The sequence below is a fragment of the Anser anser genome (assembly GCF_964211835.1).
Source record: "Anser anser genome assembly, chromosome: 11".
Taxonomy (NCBI): Eukaryota; Metazoa; Chordata; class Aves; order Anseriformes; family Anatidae; genus Anser; species Anser anser.
Window position 1 is genome coordinate 14985710 of NC_139732.1, and position 18232 is coordinate 15003941.

The window sequence follows — 18232 nt, forward strand, 5'->3', positions numbered from 1 at the left end:
TGGCCAGAGTCTGCAGGTGCACAGCGGCACAATGAAAAACGCCTTTTACGTGTTTCCTTCAAAGCCTCGGAAAGGTTGCTGTGGTGGGGGCTTGGATGGAAGACAAGCCATTTCCAGCCATCCCTGAGGAACGTTGTCACAGTCTGGCCTGCCACACAGGAAGAGTGCAGAGAGGTTCTGAAACGTAAGCACTAAATGGGAGCCAATTTTTGAAATCTGGCTCTCCAGAAACAAAAAGGCACACATGCAAATAGCAGGGAAGTGCAGTGAGTCAACAAACTGGAATGTGCTGCCGCTGCTGGTGACTCCTCTGTGGTGGCTTCCAGCTCGGGGGGGGGGGGGCAAAGGTGTTGTGTGGCTCTGGTGGGAGCAGTCCTGTGGGATAAAGCTGCCCTCTTTGGCCCAGCACTGAAACAGAGAAGCACATCTGTGGAATCGCAGAGTATTTGCTTTGCACAAACACTCTCTGACTGTCACAGCAAAGATTTTCTGTCCTGTCTTATCCAGAGGGAAAAAAAAAAAGGTCTTACTATTGTCATTACAAAAAGTAGATTTCCTATAAGACATGGGTCAAGTAAGACTAAAGTGACTTAAACTTCAGAGGATGCTTTGACAGTGGAACTGTATCAATGAGCAGGCTGAGATATTTAATATACTAGGTGAAAGCCTGTAAAAAGAGAAGATTTCTCTATGATGAGTCAGTTTACTGGAACAGATGATCTCTGACAATTATACAGGTGTAGATATAAGGGGCTTCTGCTGTGGCTGCTTTTTAAACTCCTGTTTTTCACAGTTACTTGAATAATAGTTGAAATTGTGGAATTACTTCTTTAGCAGTGATTGACCAGTTCAGGTGTCTTGGGCTATGTTTGAAAAAATGCTGTGCTTTATTTTGACATGACTGTCTGGAGGTAGAGAAGAATGTGAAGAGCGACAGTGGTCATGGCGTTTAACTATTCAGTGAGGGTTTAATGCATCACAAATCAGGAAAATGAGAAATTCCAGGTTCTGATTTGGCTTTACAGAGCAAGGGAGCAACTAGCACATGAAAAAATGAGACTGCTGTACCACATGCCTTCGTTAATAAATATGAACAAACGTAGTTTGCAGCATAAATCTGTAAGGTTTGTGTGACCAAAAGAATTCAGTGACAGAGCAATCTTTGCTTCATTCTGCTTATTGCTGGAGGGTCAGAGACTTTCCTGCTTCTGCGGGAGGAGTTGTGCCTATTAGGCAGAGCAGCTTATTAGCTTGCCACCTTTATTGATAAGGTGCAGCCAGGAGCCTGGGGTGCTGCAAGATTCCTCAGCTGGCCGCGGTGTGGCATGCTGCCTTGAAAGGAATTGCTGGGACTGAGCAGGTGGAGGTGGTGCTTGGGTGGTTGCAGATATTCCTGTTGCAAAGCTGAGAATTTGTTTTTCTTTTGCTGCGTAGGGATCCTTCCCACCCCCTCCCTTTCCAGCTACCAAACTGCATGTACTCCTTTTTCCCTGCCAGTCCAGATGTGCTCAGCATCCATGTCCTTCCCTGTGCCACGTGGCCCGGCCTGGCCATTACGCCCCCGTCTCCTGCTCCCTGCTGCAGCCTCCTCCAGTTCTGTTCTCCTCCTCTGCGCCTGCTGCGGGTTGTTGGGTGCTGCAGGGCAGCTGCACCCCTCGAGTCTCGGAGCAGCCGAAGGGAGCAGCCCCCTGCCTGCAACGCTAGGGAACCTAGCGTGATCAAACCTGCTTTCCTGCTTTTCTGTGTTTGGTTTTTCCCAGCAACAATTTCCTAGCCAATGCCAAAAGTATTTTCTGGGGTGACTGGATATGCATGCCATAAGCCACCCTCCTACAGCGTGACGTAGGAGCTTGCACTGGTGCTGCATGTTTCACGGCTAAACCACCTCGTTTTAGCTGCATTGATATCTCATCTGCAAAAATGTGTGTGGCATCATAAAGCTAGAGTCAGATGTGCAGGACAGTTTGCTGGTCAGGTTCATCCTGGTGTTTAGAGCGGGGCCCTGCTGGGCAGAGCGATGGGCAGGTGGCGTTTCGGTTTGAAATCTTCAGCCAGACATGGCCACAAAGCACTCTTTTCTCCGCTTCTGCAAGGAGTTGAAGGCACTAGGGTAACTTCTTTATCGATTTACCCAGCTGTTGCTTAATTAAGTTTTAAAATTGGCTTTGCTTTAAATTCTTATTGCTGAATATAGATGAAGTCCCTAGAAACAAATTTGTTTGTGAATGACTCAAATAGCTTACCAGTTTCCTAGTTTTTGTGGAAATTGTGCCATCCCTTTAACGATGGCTTAGATTTTTTCTTTTAGATTCTAGTCCATGACCCACGGTTTTGTTACAATACAAGTAATTGTACATCATGTTGGGAAGAATTGTCCTATTTCCCTTAATGGTGCTACTGGCATGGGTAAGGTGATCTGAATTTTGGCTGTACTACTGCAGGTTGACACAACTTGCAAGTGTCTCTATCTAAAGTGCTAAGAAATACAATAGTGATTTTAAGGACTTTTAGTACCATTTAAAATCAAATGTTGTGTTCATTTTCTTGAAAGCGGGAGCTGACTTTGGATTTTAATTGGATTGGTAACATTCATCTGTGTTTGTTACATGTATTAGCTAACTATAGTGCCAGCTACTTCTGGCTATATAAACGAAGCAAACACAAGGTACTTCAGCAGCAGAAAGCCTACACTGCTGCTGCTGCGAAGAGGCATACAGGGGAAGGGCACGTCCTGTGCTCTCCCTGTATTGTCAGGGGAGGCCTGTTTGCTGTCAAGGGTTTCTTCTTCTTTCTCTGGTTTAACAGTTGATGTAGGGCCAAAGGATTCCTGAAGCTTGTGAAGTACTTGTGTTTTTACGAGAGCAGAATGTGGAATGTAGCCGATGACCCAGTGGGCTCTCTAGCTCTTCCTCCCTCTGTCTGTCACAGAGAGAAACGGGGCTGGTATTGCCAGGAGGTGCTGTGGAGTTCAAGCACCCCAGGCTAGTGTTCCCTGTGACATTCGTTGCACATGCTTACTTATTGGACCACTTAGGAAATTTCTCTCCTCCTTGGTTGCAAGAGGAGACTTATCTTGAAGAGAAGGAACAAGTGATTCTTCAGCTTTCTGAAGGCATTCAGTTAAAGGTACATATCGTGGTGCAAGGGGAAGACACGGTCTGGATGCCCAGCTGATGGATGCTATAATACCAGTCCGCTTCAGTGTCTGAAGGACACTGCCTTTCACATTTCCGCTGAAAAGAGGGGAAATCTGTTTGTGAAAGGACAGGAGGAAAGTGGTGGGCTGTAGTTGTAGGAGGGGGGTAACCAAAGACAACTAATTGGTTGACGTGCATAGCAGGATGATCAGAATTGTAGTACTGAAGAACACGTCGATGAAGCAGCATACCCCAAAACACTCCTCAACACATCTTTAGCTGTAAGAGATTATTCCAGAGATAAACCTCAGGGTTACCTCAAGGATGTGGGCTTAGAGTGGAAGGAGGATGTGGCCCCAGCGGAGAGTAGGTGAGATGGAAGATGAGGCTGCCACTGCTGAGCCTGTTATATAGCTGGGGATCATCTAGCGTGGTTATCTATTGCATCTCCCAGATCTATTCTTTCCTAGTAGGCAAGTCTTCCCTGCTTAAATCTGTGGGGTTATGTGCCATATAGTGACTGCAGCATGTCAGTAAATGCTATCAAATGCACTTTGAATGCGATTACACATGGAAATGGGAACTTTTGTTTTGTTTTGTTTTTGAATACAGTAATTTTGGTTTGTTTTGACCCATCTATGCAACGGATTTCCGCTGTGTAACAAAGCTTGGGACAGGAAGCACATTGTATTTGGACTTCTGCTGAAATAAGCTATAGGCTGCTGTAAAATACTAAACTTGTACCTTTAAAGCAGGCTTTTCCCCATTTGAATTGTTTTTTTCTTTTTCTTTTTTTTTTTTTTTCCCTCCACACTTTAGAAAGTAGCTATTGGACAAAACAAACAAAGCAAAATATAAAGTAAGGGAGAAGAATGTTTTTCTCTGTTGGAATAGTATTTTAATGCTAATAACTTGTAGAAATGGGAGACCTTGGAGGAAGGAAAAAGAAGAATCTCATTTAAGAAGTAAAACATACTCTCTGTTGTTAGCAGCTTACCACTCTAGATAGGGGTTATCTCAGTTTGCATACATCTGAAATTTTATCCTGAAGAGCTGTTGTGACCCAAGATACAGTAATCACCCTGCATGCAAGTACAACTGCAGCAAGTATTCATCAGCCTTCCTAGTCTCTCTTCTGCGGCTATAACATCTATTTTTTCTGTCTTTTTTTCTGTATTTAAAAAAAATCATTAGCATTGGCCTGTTAGATCAATGGTAGCACTGGTAGATTAAGTAACAGATCTCAAGAAAATCAACAGCAGTAGAGAGACTTCACCTTTAAGGTTTAATTTTTCTCTAGGCCACTAGTGTAGTGGTGCTTTGAGCTCTGAATTCAAAATATGTGCAAAAATGTGATATTTTGCATTTGTAAACAATGTGGCTTTTAAAACAACCAGTTTGCACATGCCTGCACAATGCAATAGAAGCTAGCACTACAGATGGAAACTCCATTTCTTCTGCTTACCAACCTGTCCGAGAGTAACAGCTGTACTTAGAGTAGTCAAATCTTCATGGCTGAGGACTTTTTAGTAAGCGTGAATATCTGTACTGTACAAAGGCAAACCTCCACTACTACTAATGCCCTCTGATTTTAAAAGGATTTTTTTTGCAGTAATCTTATGAGTGGTTTTATTATTGGATGTGTGTTAATTACATCCTAATTCCATTTGTAATGTGAAAAGTAAAAGATGAGACATATAATGAAATGTAAGACTTCAGCTGTAGCGAAAGCTGGTCTGTATTTTCTAAAAAATCTTCTTTGGCAGTTATACGGGTGAGCTAAGAGGATGAGCAAAGAGGAAAATATACATGGAGAAGATAAAAGTCTCTGTCTTTTAAAATGTTATGTGGAAAATACTTGGAATAATTTCTGTCTTTCAAGTCAGGTTCATTATGTAGACAATATTCATGTAGACAGCATATTGTGTGGTTTTCTTTCTTGGTGCCTTCCCTAAGTAGGCCTCAAAGAAGAGAGAAATTTTTCATTTGTATGTATCCCAGGTTAATGTTAAGATGCATTAGTGTTGCCTAATAACCAGAACATTAGTTGAGACTTGCAGACTTTTGGGGAGGGTGATGCAGTGAGCTGCTTGGTGCAAGGTCTCGTGCCTGGTAGGGGCTTTGAGCGCTTCTCACGACTCGCCACAAGCCCAGGTCTGTTTTCATCACAGCTTTATCTTCCTTGTGTGCTGCTTTGTGCTGGCCAGCTCTCATTCCAGTGCTGAAAGAATGCACCCCACCTATTGTGGGGAATTAATCAGCTTTTAAGAACAAGAGGAAAAACACATTGCATCAATCACTGAGCTGAATCTCCTGGGAAGCTGGAATTCAGGAAGGATACAAGAATGTGAAGTGAAAGCCAGCATAATCTTAAACACATTTTTTTAACCTTGAGAGCATCCTATGGAAGGTTACTTAGCGGATAGTTATCTGTGGCCAGAGGCTACTGGATTTCTCAGCAGACCACAGTGGCCGTACAATTTACTGCTGGGGGAGGTCAGTACTAAAGATAGAAACGTGGGTTTCAGCTTCTATTCAGAAAGCTTTGCACAGAGCTCACCAAGCACAAATTTATACAGCACACAGCCTAAAGCAGCTAATTGTAAACCAGCATGTTTTCATGTATAATCTGCAGAGGCTTTCTAATCTGAGTGATCAAATAGCTCAGGATGGTTGTAATGGACCGTGGAGCTTTCCTCTGGTTCTAGCATGTGGCTGAGGAACAATGTTCAGTGCCCAAGGAAAAAACAGTTTCGAGTATGTGGGCTATGTAGCATCTGCTAAGCCTGTGTTGGCAGTCATTGCAGTGAACGGTGGAACTCAAGCTGTTGTCTTTCCTTGAAGAGGAGGCTGTTTGGACACTTGCAGTTTTCCTTGGTGAGTGAAGAGTTCAACCAAAGTTCAAGCATTAGGCTGCAGGAGATGAATTTGCACCTTTGTCCAACATTAAGCTCGCTTAATATGAAAATAAGGAACTAGTGCTGCAGTATGAAGTGCTGTGTAGTCAGGATGACATGCAAAAAACCATAAAAATAGTCCCCTGATAGATGGGGAGGACCTGAAATACATCACTAGAAAGCTAATAATTTCAACATTTTCTCCCACTTGTACTACCAGAGACATTTCTGTGAAAGGGCAAAATGTTTACAGAATCAAAGCAGTTGAACCAGCATCATTTCCTCTTCTGGAATTTTTGAAGAATTGATAAAAATTTGTTATTCATCATCCTTGCTTAGCAGTCCATCATTCCTTTATGGGAGTTGTATCTCACTGGTGTAACAGTGAAAATGTACTGCATGTTCAGGCAGGCACTCTAATATCATTTACTCCAGTTCATACCGAGAGTGGTCCCTTTTAAAAAAGGATGTGTTTTGACGCAGATGTTCAAGTATTTTGCTGTCCTGATTGTTTTTTAGCCTTTTTTTTTTAATTTTCAGTTCTTGGATTTTTTTGAATATTCAGTGAGTTAAAGCATGTACTAAATGATACTGATGTAAAATACAGTGCAAAACAATTTAAGATCTTCTATTAAGAGGTACTAAATGACAAGCTGTACAGATGAAGTAGACCAGGCACTAAATGCAGAAGGATAAACTTAAACTTGTTTTTCCATTGCAATAAGCAATTTAAAACTAAATAATTTTTAATAAATGGATTTAAAATTATAAATTGATCTATATTGCAATTCAAATGTAATTATTACTTGAATTGAACCTAGACTATAACCTATATAAAGTAAAATATATTACACAGCAAATACAAGATTCAGACAGGTTATTCCTGAACTACCTCCTCTGATCTCTGGCACGTTGATGAGATGCCATGAGGTCGGTTCAGGGGCCTGGTCTGGCTGGAAATGGTTCCCTTCAGTTAGTGCAGGTGAGTCTGAGGAATTCCTGTCTGACGCTGCAAAGGAGCTGTCTGTCTTTGGGCACCGTAAGAGTAACAACCAGCAGGTCATTCAGGTGTTGCATAAAACCTCATCTAAGACATGCCTGGGAAACAGGATAATGTTCTGTGCTTGCTAGAGCCACGCTCTGGTACACTGACTGACTCCCGGTAGCCTCATAACTGGTCCCAGTTAGTTGGGACTATTCAGGAATTTCTAGAGAATAATTTTCCATATCAGAAAAGGCATGAATTGCTCCCACAATGCTGTTGGTTGCTATTACTCACAAGCTCTAGTGGTCTGGATTGGAAATTGCTAAATCATTGCAGCTCCATCATCTTTACTGATAGATTTACCATTAATGTGACAGTTAAGTGGAACATTAAATATTATAGCCATTATTTCATCATCTTTTTTAAAATACAGTCTAGCTTATTAAGTGTAATTTGACTTCAGCTATACTTGTGTAACACATTATGCCAATATAAATGCCTCTAGTGCAGGTGAAACTGAGCTCTTAGTGGGGTCAAGATGTATAAAGTTTAGCTGGCTGTCAATCTTTATGAATCTGCTCTGAAATACTTTTGTCCACAGACAGGCAGCTCTTCACCAGAGAACAGAATTCACAGATTTAAAAAAAAAAAAAAAAAAAAGTAACCAGATATTTTGGCAATCCTCTCCTTAGTACTAGAAAGTTAGGAATTTGAAACTTAAAATGTGGTAGCTTTGCAAAAGTATTAACCAGATTGTATTGCTGTTAAGAAACAAAACAAGTGTCACAGAACCCTTATCCTTAGAAATAATAACAGCAACAATAATAATAGCAATAAAGGAACATTCATGTTGTGCCTTGTATTCAGAAATGGCATGATGTATCTAATGGGATATCAGGATCATCTGGTTGCCTTGCAGCTTCTGTGGAGGACACAGGATATTGTTGTGACAAATGCTACTTCATTTCCAAGTAGATGATAGTGAGTGTGACATTATCCGATCCAGTCCTGCGTGGCTAGACATTACAACTATCTGACGTTTATTCGTGGCCTCTTCTAGCGATGTCGTCACAGTACCTCTGAGTGTGGCTGAGCACACCACATGCTTATGCCTCACAGCACAATTAGGAGGTGGTTACACTGCAGCAGCCCTAAAATCTCCATTTGGCTTGGGAGCAGCTCGGTATTGATCTCAGAATGGCTCGGGAATGACCATAGTGAAAAAGTTTAGAGGATGGGCTAATGTAAAGCTTCTGAAATAGTTTGAATTTGTATGTTTGATTGTGATTAAATAAATAAATATTAAACAAAACAAAACAAAAACAAAACAAAAAAAAAACATACCTCTTCTCCTAAAATGAAAAATGAAAATAGAGTGAAATGAGTAAAGAAAGAGATTATGAATTGAGTAAAGAAAGAGATTTTGAGTAAAGAAAGAGATTTTGATGAAAGTGATTTCCCAAAATTAATGTCATAACTAAAACATAGAAAATGTTACATAGAGTTACTTATTTCTCTAAGAAACCAAATACACTTTTTGCGCAGTAGCATTTTGCTTGAATCAGTTATTCCATTTTGAGGTCAGGCTGCTTTTATATTATCATCACCTTTAAAACATGATGTGATATACAGACAGTCATAAATTGCCTCGTGTAACAGAAGAAATAAAAATGTAATGGATTCCCATTGAATTATAAATGGCAGTGGTAAGAAGACCTTCATAATTTTGTGGCTTTGCCACACATGAATTATAGGCGTGATCTCTCACTCGCAGGATGCGTATAAATATCTATAATCATTGCGCATTCATTTATGCATTCTCCATTCTGCTTGTAATGTGTCTAAGGGTAAAAATACGGCCATGTAAATGACAGCAGAGTTCAGCAGCAAGATGTTTCTGATGTCTGTGCCACAGTGACTCATGTCGGAAGGAGAAGCCCTTCTGTAGTGCCTTGCTGCCCGTCCTGGGGGCTGCCTGGCGCGGAGGGGTGCGGTGGGCATGCAGAGGAGCACTGCCTGCGCCTCCCAGGCAGGGGCAGCGTGAGGATTAACGGGCGGGCACTGGGCTTCAAGTCCTGGCCCCGCCACATCCAGCTCTCATCTTAGGGATTTTTCAAGAACGTTCTGAAAGCTCCCATCCCCTTGGCTTTTCCACTCACGTATTCATTACTCCTACGCAGAAACAAGTGCAATGGTTACAAGCAGTAAGCAGAGAGAAATAAACAGAAGTGATATCTTGCAGGACACTGAAAAGTGATATGCTGTCCAAGTGATCAACTCTAGGAGGCTGAACAAAGCCGATGGCTGGTGCTGGCAGCCAGGCTTGTTGTTGCACGCTGGTGGGTGCTGACAGCCAGCAAGACCCCAGCACAAGCTTGGTCGGCCTCATGCTGCCTTGCATTGTGGTGAAAATGGAGACAAGGTGAGGCAGTGCTTATAATGAGCTTGCCACTGCTTTGAAAAATGTCCCCCGGTGTAATTCAAGCAAAGCAGTGTCCCTGTAGCTGTCAGCACGAACAAAGACCACCAAAATGTACAAAGTGGGAGTTTCTGTATGGAATAATTTTGACACATCTCATTGCTTCCTTTATAACCTCATCCAGGGAAAATAGGCTCACTACTCCTGCACTCCTCCGGTTGGTATGGCCACACAGATTCCTGCCACATATGTTGTATCTACTGATTAAAATACAGGATACTTTCCTTTTTTTCCTATTCTATGCATATATCTCATTATCATCAGCTTTGTAGGTTTTTTTTTTTTTAACCTTGGAAGAAGACATCACTGAAGTAATAGCTATTAAAAATAAATTTTTCCACGTGCCCCATCTCACAAAGACACCACAACCCAAGCCATGGCAGGAAATGCCGTTCTGTCAAAGACGTCAGTGTTCGTGAGGTTTTGCTGGGTTTCCTCACTGTGGCTGCACACCCAGTTTCCACTTGCTGCCTTGTGATCGGTGGCAGGTCTTTCTACCCCAAACCACTGTCACCTCTTCTGTGTGCTGAGATGAGGAGTTTCTGGGTCCAGCACAACAGCTGACCCCAGGAACGTGGTAGTTTCAGTTTAATTTTTGTTCTTGTTTCATGAGTTTCCCTTTATAGTTTTGTGATAGCTCCAGTGTTTTTGGTAACATTGAGAGATTTGGGTGAGAGGACAGTGAAGGCTGGGTTATATTTGCTCTCCATTAAAGGTTTGTTCCAATAGGAAAATCTGGATTTAGCCACGTTTTAAGTACAAGGAAAATGAGTTTTATTATTGTGCTTACAAGAGCCATAGAATGAAATGGTGTGCAGAGGACACTGCTGGTTTAAAAACTCAACAAACCTGGAACAAGAAAGTGCTATCCTCCCTCAAAACGGTGCTGCTGTTTTGTTCGTGTTTTGTTAGATCTCTGCTGCCTGAGGATTTATTTTAATGCAGTTACCTGTGGAGTTATTTAAAAGCACTCTTGCAAATCCTCTCAAAAGGATTCTGCAAGTGCTACACTTAATTATTTCAAGGAATGAAAATGACCTTTAATATGTTCTCCTGCATTAACCTTCTCCTCTGTAGTAAATAAGATGGTGCAAAGTATAATTTTCATGTACTGGACATTACATTAGGCAAATAGATAAATGAGTATTTCTACAACTTATACTATAGCGATGTATTACAGCAGGTTGCCACTTTGCTAGCCTGGATAATGTTTTTTCCTTACTTCTGAGCTTATTACCGGCAATTGTTTGGATCATATAAGCTGTATATCCTTTGCAGCTAAGATAGGCAAACATTTAATGCTGCTATTTACAGGGAAATTATTGTCTAGATTTGATGAAAGGGATAACATTGTGCCATCATTCGGTCTTCACTCTGTGAATTTTATTTTAAAGAAATATACCACTGATATACCGCTGATAGTGAGATTCTCCAAGGACATATCTTTTTTTTTCTTTTCTTTTTACATCAGAACTGAAGTATAATCTTGGTTTTAGAGAGACATATAAAGGTGTATTTTTCAACCAACTGACCAACCACCCCAAAACCCTGATCCTGCAATAAGTCCCCAAGACTCTCCAAAAGCAGCTCCATCTCAACAACTTCTTTTGAATTTTCAGCTCATACAAATTCTCCTGTTTCCATAGGGCTGCCTCCACAGCCTCTGATAGTTCTCTGCTTCTCTGCGGTTGGACGGGATGTTTGAATACATGCTAACAAGAGCAGACTTCTGTTTCCTTATGACGGTGAGCACGGGCTCATTAAGTAGCACAGTTGTGTGAGCCCTGAGGCTAAATGTCCAGGGACTGTAGAGCGGTGTGTTCCTTGAAGTGGCAGGCTCTACTGCGAGCTGTAACTCCTTTAATAGTCTGACTTCATAGAATGGCTTGGGTTGGAAGCGACCTTAAAGATCATCCAGTTTCATTTCATTACTTAGACCTTCTTAAGGAGTGTAGGAATGCTTTAATGCTTCAGCTTTTTTCCTGGAATGATTGTTGTAATTACACCCAAGTCTAGAAGGCAGGCATTGGAAAGCTGTCCCCTGTAACTGGGGATTTGTGGGCACAAAAGACGAAGCGTGTAGGCAGCTTTTGCACCTGCTGTGTGCATGCCGGCAGGACACCGTGGTCCGCTGCCTTGCAGTGCCCTGTTACTGAGCTGCACAGGCTGCCTGCGTGCAGGGCTGGGGTACGGGTGGCTGAGAGGTGAGCAGTTGAGCAGAGATGAAGCAATTGCATGTGCAGTTTTGAGATAAAGGCTAGAAACTGTGGGTAAAACTGGCTGGAAATATGATCATTAGTAACTCATACAGTTAATAAACTCTATAGATAAGCAGTCATCCAGCCATCTGTCTAACTGCATGTACTAAGTCCTCCCCAAAGTATGTGATACAATATCCTCTCCAAATGTGTATCATTAAGGATACTGCAGTATTTGTAAAGCCATTCCATTTCATATTCAGTGCCTTCCCAAACTAGACCAATCAACTCTGTGGCTACTATAATGAGAAATCATTTAGTGGTAGTGAAGTTGAACCAAGCCTACTGGTTTTTACAAATGGATCTGAACCATGGTTCCATGCAGTCTGTTGCTGTTGCGGAGCAGTGTGGCTGACTGTGGTCTCAAACATTGCTTCAAAGATGAGGAACCGATTCCTCTAGAAGTTGACTTTGGGTAAGATTTTAAAGCAGGCTGAGGGAGGCAGGGAGCCCTCGTTCCCTCTCATAGGGATCATTTATGTAAATGGCTTCCTCAGCCCAGGAAAACACTGGTAGCTCTTAATAAAGGTCACTTAAATCATAATGAGCAGACATAGGCAAGTGTGTGTGCATGTTAATTTTGTATGAGCACAGTTGCTGGTATTTTAAGTCATGAATTTATATGCATGCAAATCCGTCTAATGCACTAAATCGATAGTTTTCGGAGTCTGAATTTCAGAAATAGTTGTGTCATGGAAGGTGCTGGGTTTTTTTGTTTGTTTGTTTTTTTACTTTAAACTATCATTGTCACCCTGCTGTTAGCTTTAAAAAAATAAATAACCCAGTACCCTAAAAATAATTTAAATATGCATATAAAACAGTTATTTCCCAAAACTCTGTTAAAATCTTTTAAAGTTAAAAGTTGAAAAATAAAACTGACAGCATGGCAAGCCTGATTTCACCATGATGTAGTCTTTGCTGATTTAAATACCGAGGGTTTACTACTTAGCATTTTTTTAGTTGAAAGGTTCACTTCCTTTTCCCTCCATTTTTCTTGGAAGTTCATTTTTTCTATTCCCAACTTTATAACTTTACCATTCCCTTCTTTTGCATCTCAAAAAAATAAGACATAGCTTTCAGCTGATCAGAATACTGAGAGAAAATTAGACATAATTTTTATAACAAATTGGACTTCTTGGAGAGCCTTTGGACAAATCGCCTGCCATAATTTCATAGGCAGCTGCTGCAAGTATCTGAAAAAGAGGGTAAAGTTTCCATTTAATCTATTACGTTGCTAATTCAAACAACTATTTCATTGCCTTTCTTAGTAGCCTTGCAACAATGTCTCGGGTTGCATATGCTGCAAAGAAGTTATCAAAAATCAAGCAAAAATATATTTGTGTAGAAGCAGTCTCATTGGACTTGGGACAAGGAAGCCTGCTGTAGTTCAATGATTCGTATTTTATTTCTTCTTGCAACCAATGCAAGTATATCTTGTCTTGTTTCACTGAGCTTTTTTTCTTATTAAATGAATGTTGTTGCTCTAAAAATTAATTTCCGGTGTATATCCCAGACCTGAGGATGCTGTTTGGGCATGTCTAACACATCGGTAGCAAATGGCACTCAGCTCCATTCCAGTCCCTTAAGGAAGTCACGGTAGACGGCTTCTTACAGTTTGATGGAGGTGCTGATGCTCAGGTTGAAATGCAATGGCACATCTTTACATACTTTGCTGCCGTAGAGGCAGGTACAGAAGTACTGGTGTGCAGAAGCAGTGCATCGGACTCTTTGCAAACAGTTATGCCATTCCAGTATAGTGTAGAGTCAAATGCACATACTCTTTGTTGAAATTTGTTTCAGTTGCATCACGATTTCAAGAACCACATATGAATATCTGGACTTTGCAGTTTGTCATGGTCTCTTTAAGGACTCTAAGAAAGTCAGAATGATATGCTGTCTACAGATAAAATACTTGGAGTTAATCTTGTTTGCTCCCTATGAGGCATATTTTCAGGTACTTCTACATAGTGACCCTGAAACAAAAATACAGCAATTTACTATAATACCTAGTGTTCTCATTAGAAACTTACATTCTTTCTTTTTCAGGCAGTGTTGAAAACTTACCACCAACATACTCTGTGTGCTTTTTAAAAATAACAGCTCCTTCATTTTGAAAGAAGGAAGCATGAACCAATTTTCTCAAATTTGCCTCAAGCCTGTTTCCAATTAGAAAAGTGAAGTGGGGTAGGGACTTAATCTGTGTGCTGAATGGAAAGGCATTTGTACCTAGGAGTTGTGCAATGGGAGAAACAAAGCATCCATCAGTAACTCAGAATAATGGAGCCACTGAAAATCATCGGAGCAGGACAAGCAGGAAGAATGGCCTTGTTTTTCCTAAGTTACTCACTGGGAAAGACTTAAGCTGTGATTGATGAGATGCCTTAGAAATGCTAACAGTGTCAGTCAACTGGCATTTTGTTACTGCTGCAAGCAGTTACTAAGGCGGCTTAGGTCTGTACCCTATGGAGGCTAGCACTTGGTAGAAGCACGCTTTCTTCCTGCATAATTCAGCCATGGTTTTGGTGGTTTCATTTTAGTACCTTGAAAATACATGCTTTCTGCTTCATCCCATCAATGCTCACGTTAGTAGGAATGGCATAAGACAGCAAGAGTGAAAAGAGAGACCATACATATGGCATTTCTTGGAAAAAGGAAATATTAAGCTACCCTCTTAATTTCACTTAGCAGTGAGTTCCTTGAAAAGCAGTCCAGAATGTGACAGAATGAAGTACAGTAACAGCCTAGACCCGATCAGCTCATCTGCAGAGGGAATTTAATTACACGTTTGTTTTGCTTATGTAATTTCCTTCTTCCTCCCCTCCTGTCAGGTTCTGTTCTCATCAAGGGATATCTGACAAGGAAAAGATGTGAATAGGACGCAGCTGAAAGCTTTTGAGCTCTTGGGATTTAGGTAAGGAATGCAGAATCTGATCCAAAGCCTCCTCATCTCCTTGCTGCCTGATCTCTTTCCACCTCTTGAGGAGAAGAAAGGGAGGAAAGCTACACAGGCAGCTGGGGGCTCTGAACCAGGACAGGGGCAGCTGAGTGGGCCTCACCCTTCCCTGTGTGCTCAAAGAGAAAAGCAGTCAGCCTAGCACAGCAAGGCTGGGAAGCACGTAAGCTTTGCCTATCTTTACCAGTTCTCTGCATAAGAAAACAGAAATCCTGCTTATTTGGCCACTGCTGTGGCTAAGGAAAAAAGCAGCAACAGCTTACTGCAGTAGAGATATCCATCCAGGCCTCAGCTACCGAGATCCAGCTCACACTCTGAGAAAAAAAAAAAAGATCATCTAAAGCTGCCCTAATCTTGGATTGCAGTGCTACCAGTGGATTGCACAAGGTAAATTAACAATGTAATGTAATAACTGGTTTAATTAGCTTTCTAATTATGCTTAAACAGTTTTCCCCCATTCCTAAAATAATGAAGATGTCTATATCCCTACAATGTGCTGCTGAAGGCTAGGCAGAGGGTGTGTTCTTTGGACACATGTTCCACCACTTACTTACCCAGAAACTCCTTTGATTTTTCCTTCCCTTTCAAACAAGCCCTTTCTCTAGGTGGGTTGTTGCCTGATACAAGCTTTGTTCCTCACTTACCTAGATCCCAGTTGCTATTCAGACAGTCCTGATTTCCTTACTGCAGGTACTCGGCTCACTGCAAGACCTCATACAGAGTTTCCAGCTCTGTTCAATAACTATCTTGACTCCTCACATCATGCACGCTATTCTCCTGGCTCTTCATCCAATCTTTTTCCCATCTTTCTGGCTTTCCAGTGACACCGCTCTTTGTCAAGTGAGCGCTTGTTTCCCCAGTATATTGCTTCCTCATCAGTTCTGCATTTCCTTTTGTACTGCTTGGAGCCCAAACTTCTTGTTTGGCTTTTCATCCCCTTTCCTATGTCTCTTTTCTTCCCCTAGTCAGTCCCAACTATTTCTGCGTGTTGCTCTTCCCTCCTGTCCCTGATGATTTGGCATTTATCTTTACAAATTCTAAGCTTTGTTACCCCTCATGCATCCTAGAACCAGCTTGAGTAGGGAGGCCAAAAGAACAGTGAACTCTTTCCTTGAAATGTCTTGGCTTCAACATATTCCAAGGAGACTCAATGGATGGGAACTTTCCTTACGAAGTTACGTCAAAATCAGGCAGGTTATCATGAAAAGTAAAGCTGTTTATTATATTTTGTCTCCTTGCTCCACAGCACAGGGACACTCCTGCTCTTAAAGAAAAAAAGCTTGTAAAAATTTGTAGTTAACCTGGACAGTAGTCAGTTGTTCTTACTCAGGGGCCCTCTCAGAAGTGACCAAAATGTTGTGGCTGAAATGCTCACAGACAATTCTGCTCTTTGGCAAATGCCCCAGATAGCTAAGATTTGACAAATTACCAACTGAAGATGGGTTTCTGCAGCCACAGCAACAGCCTCTGCTTCTGGCTTTGACTGAGGGAGTTTCCACAGGGTTAGGATTTGCTTGCACTTCCATCCATTCTGTGGCTTAGCCGAGCTGCTTTGCTTTGTTCATTCTTCAGGTCTGCCAGCTAGATATGTTTTTGTATACCATCCAGGCACTATTATTCTTCTGCAGTGTGTTTTAATTCAGTAGCACCAAGAATCATACAGGAAATCTGTTGATAGATTTGTTAACTGTTGGTACATAATGGTATCTTCAGCAGAACAGCACCTGGCCAGGCTGTTGTGCTGCCAGTTGGCACTATGGAGATACCTTAAAGTCAGGACAAAAACTGTAATGCCTGTTGTATGACACACATTTTCACTGTGCAGTGTACATAACGACAATATCCAGCAGGAAGAGGCTCTCTGCAGCATTTGAAGGGCAAACAAAGGGGAAGGAGCCTTGATTAGTGAGCCTTGTTTGTATTACACAGGGATCAAAGGAGATAAAACACAGTCTATTGCACTGTTTGTAAAATAAAGATTCCAATTACAGAAGGTGGTGCTGCGTCTGTGCCTCCCTGACAGCTGTGAGGAGAATGAAAACAGCAGCTCTCATTGCATTAAGTTATTAATAATTAATTCTTCCTTGGAAATCGGTGAGCTGAGGCATTATAGATACTTGTACAGAACACTGGTTTGGGATAAGGCTGAAATTTCTGACAGTGTTCCTTTCTGCTTTATTTTAATTTTCAGAAGAATTTGGGTACTTGGGAACCCAAGGTTCTGACTGCAGTGATGGGTGCAGAGAGCTGAAACAAGTCCTGGGGTCAGTTCTAACTGTAACCACCGCTGGGGAGCAGGGATGGAGCCCTCCTTATCCAGTGTGGGCTCTTTGCTCTTGTACTGGGACATGCAGGGAACAGGTAAAGCTTTACTGCAGCTGCTATGGCAGCAGTTACTGCATGGTGACTGGGTTACTCTTAACCCCCAGCCTCGCAATATTTGGTCATGGGGCTGTTGCCTCATGCGATTCCCCCTTGGATTTCCTGAGCAAAGGACAGCGGGGACAGAGTTGGTGCTTTGAAGAATCACACCCAAGTCACAGCGTTTGTTAGGATTGTTCTGGGAAACCTACAAGAAGGGTTTTCAGCGCAGATGGAGGCTAGCTGGAAGTCTCTCAGAGGTGCTTGCTGGTGTCCGTGGGTGCAGCAGCTCAGTGCCTGGCCTCGCAGCCTGCTTGCCCCGGAGCAGCAAGCTGCAGTGAACCCCCCTCTGAGTGTGGTGGGGCAGCAGGTCCGTCCCATCCCATCCTATCCCATCCCATCCTGTGCCCTGCTGGGTGCAAGCAGGGACCCAGAGCGCAGCCGGCTGCTGAGCTGTCCTTGCGAGCGTGAGGCTGCCTTCTGATGAATGCCCTCACGCTGGTAATTTAAGCAAAAGGCAGCGTGCTCTAACAATGTATTACATGCACGGCTGAAAGTGTAACAAAGATTTGGATGGATGCTGTGTGCTGTATGGAGAACAGCTTTTTAATTTTACTACATGGTGCTAGGCCAGCCCAGCAGAACTTGCTTGTCTTTGAGAAATGCTTTTATTAGTTGGCTGTGATATGTTGGCAAATTAGGCCGTGCCAAATGTGCTTTCAGCCTCCTGCTGCGAGGATGCTTCACAGATTCTTATGCATACCTTAGAGGTGTTTGCACATTATACGGTATTTGTGGTCTATTTGTCCTGGCTTTGATCATGTCCTTGCTTACTACATGCTAGCTGCATGCCCTTCCCTCTATCAGCACCCATCCTTTTTATAGTAGTTTGTAACAACTTGGATATAAATTGTCTTACAGTTCTCTAATTAATATTCCTTTCTTATAGTACTAAGGCAAATCCAAGGTCTGTTATATCCGCTGCCAGCGTTGCTCAAAATGCAGCACTGGGTGTGGATGAGCAGTGTGAGTGCAGCTACGCCGTGCTTGTTAAGTCTGGCGTGTTACGAAGGGCTGTAAGGAGTACGGTAATGCAAGAAAAGTGGTGTCTGGAGGATCTGTTTTGGTGCCTCGGATTTTAATCATACAAATGGAATTTGCT

General features: G+C 42.1%; 1 protein-coding gene across 23 annotated transcripts in view; it reads left to right on the forward strand.

Annotated features, from left to right (window-relative positions):
• The window catches only part of LOC310879827 (uncharacterized protein), a 225534-nt gene that overhangs the window by 115351 nt on the left and 91951 nt on the right, over positions 1-18232 (forward strand). For 6 of the 23 annotated variants that reach the window (XR_014571135.1, XR_014571136.1, XR_014571137.1 and 3 more), the window contains exon 1: positions 14676-15096. The exons of the other annotated variants lie outside the window; for them this stretch is intronic. The gene's annotated coding sequence lies outside the window, so the exon portion shown is untranslated. Of the gene's footprint in view, positions 1-14675; positions 15097-18232 lie in introns of those variants that run through there. 23 annotated transcript variants of the gene reach the window in all.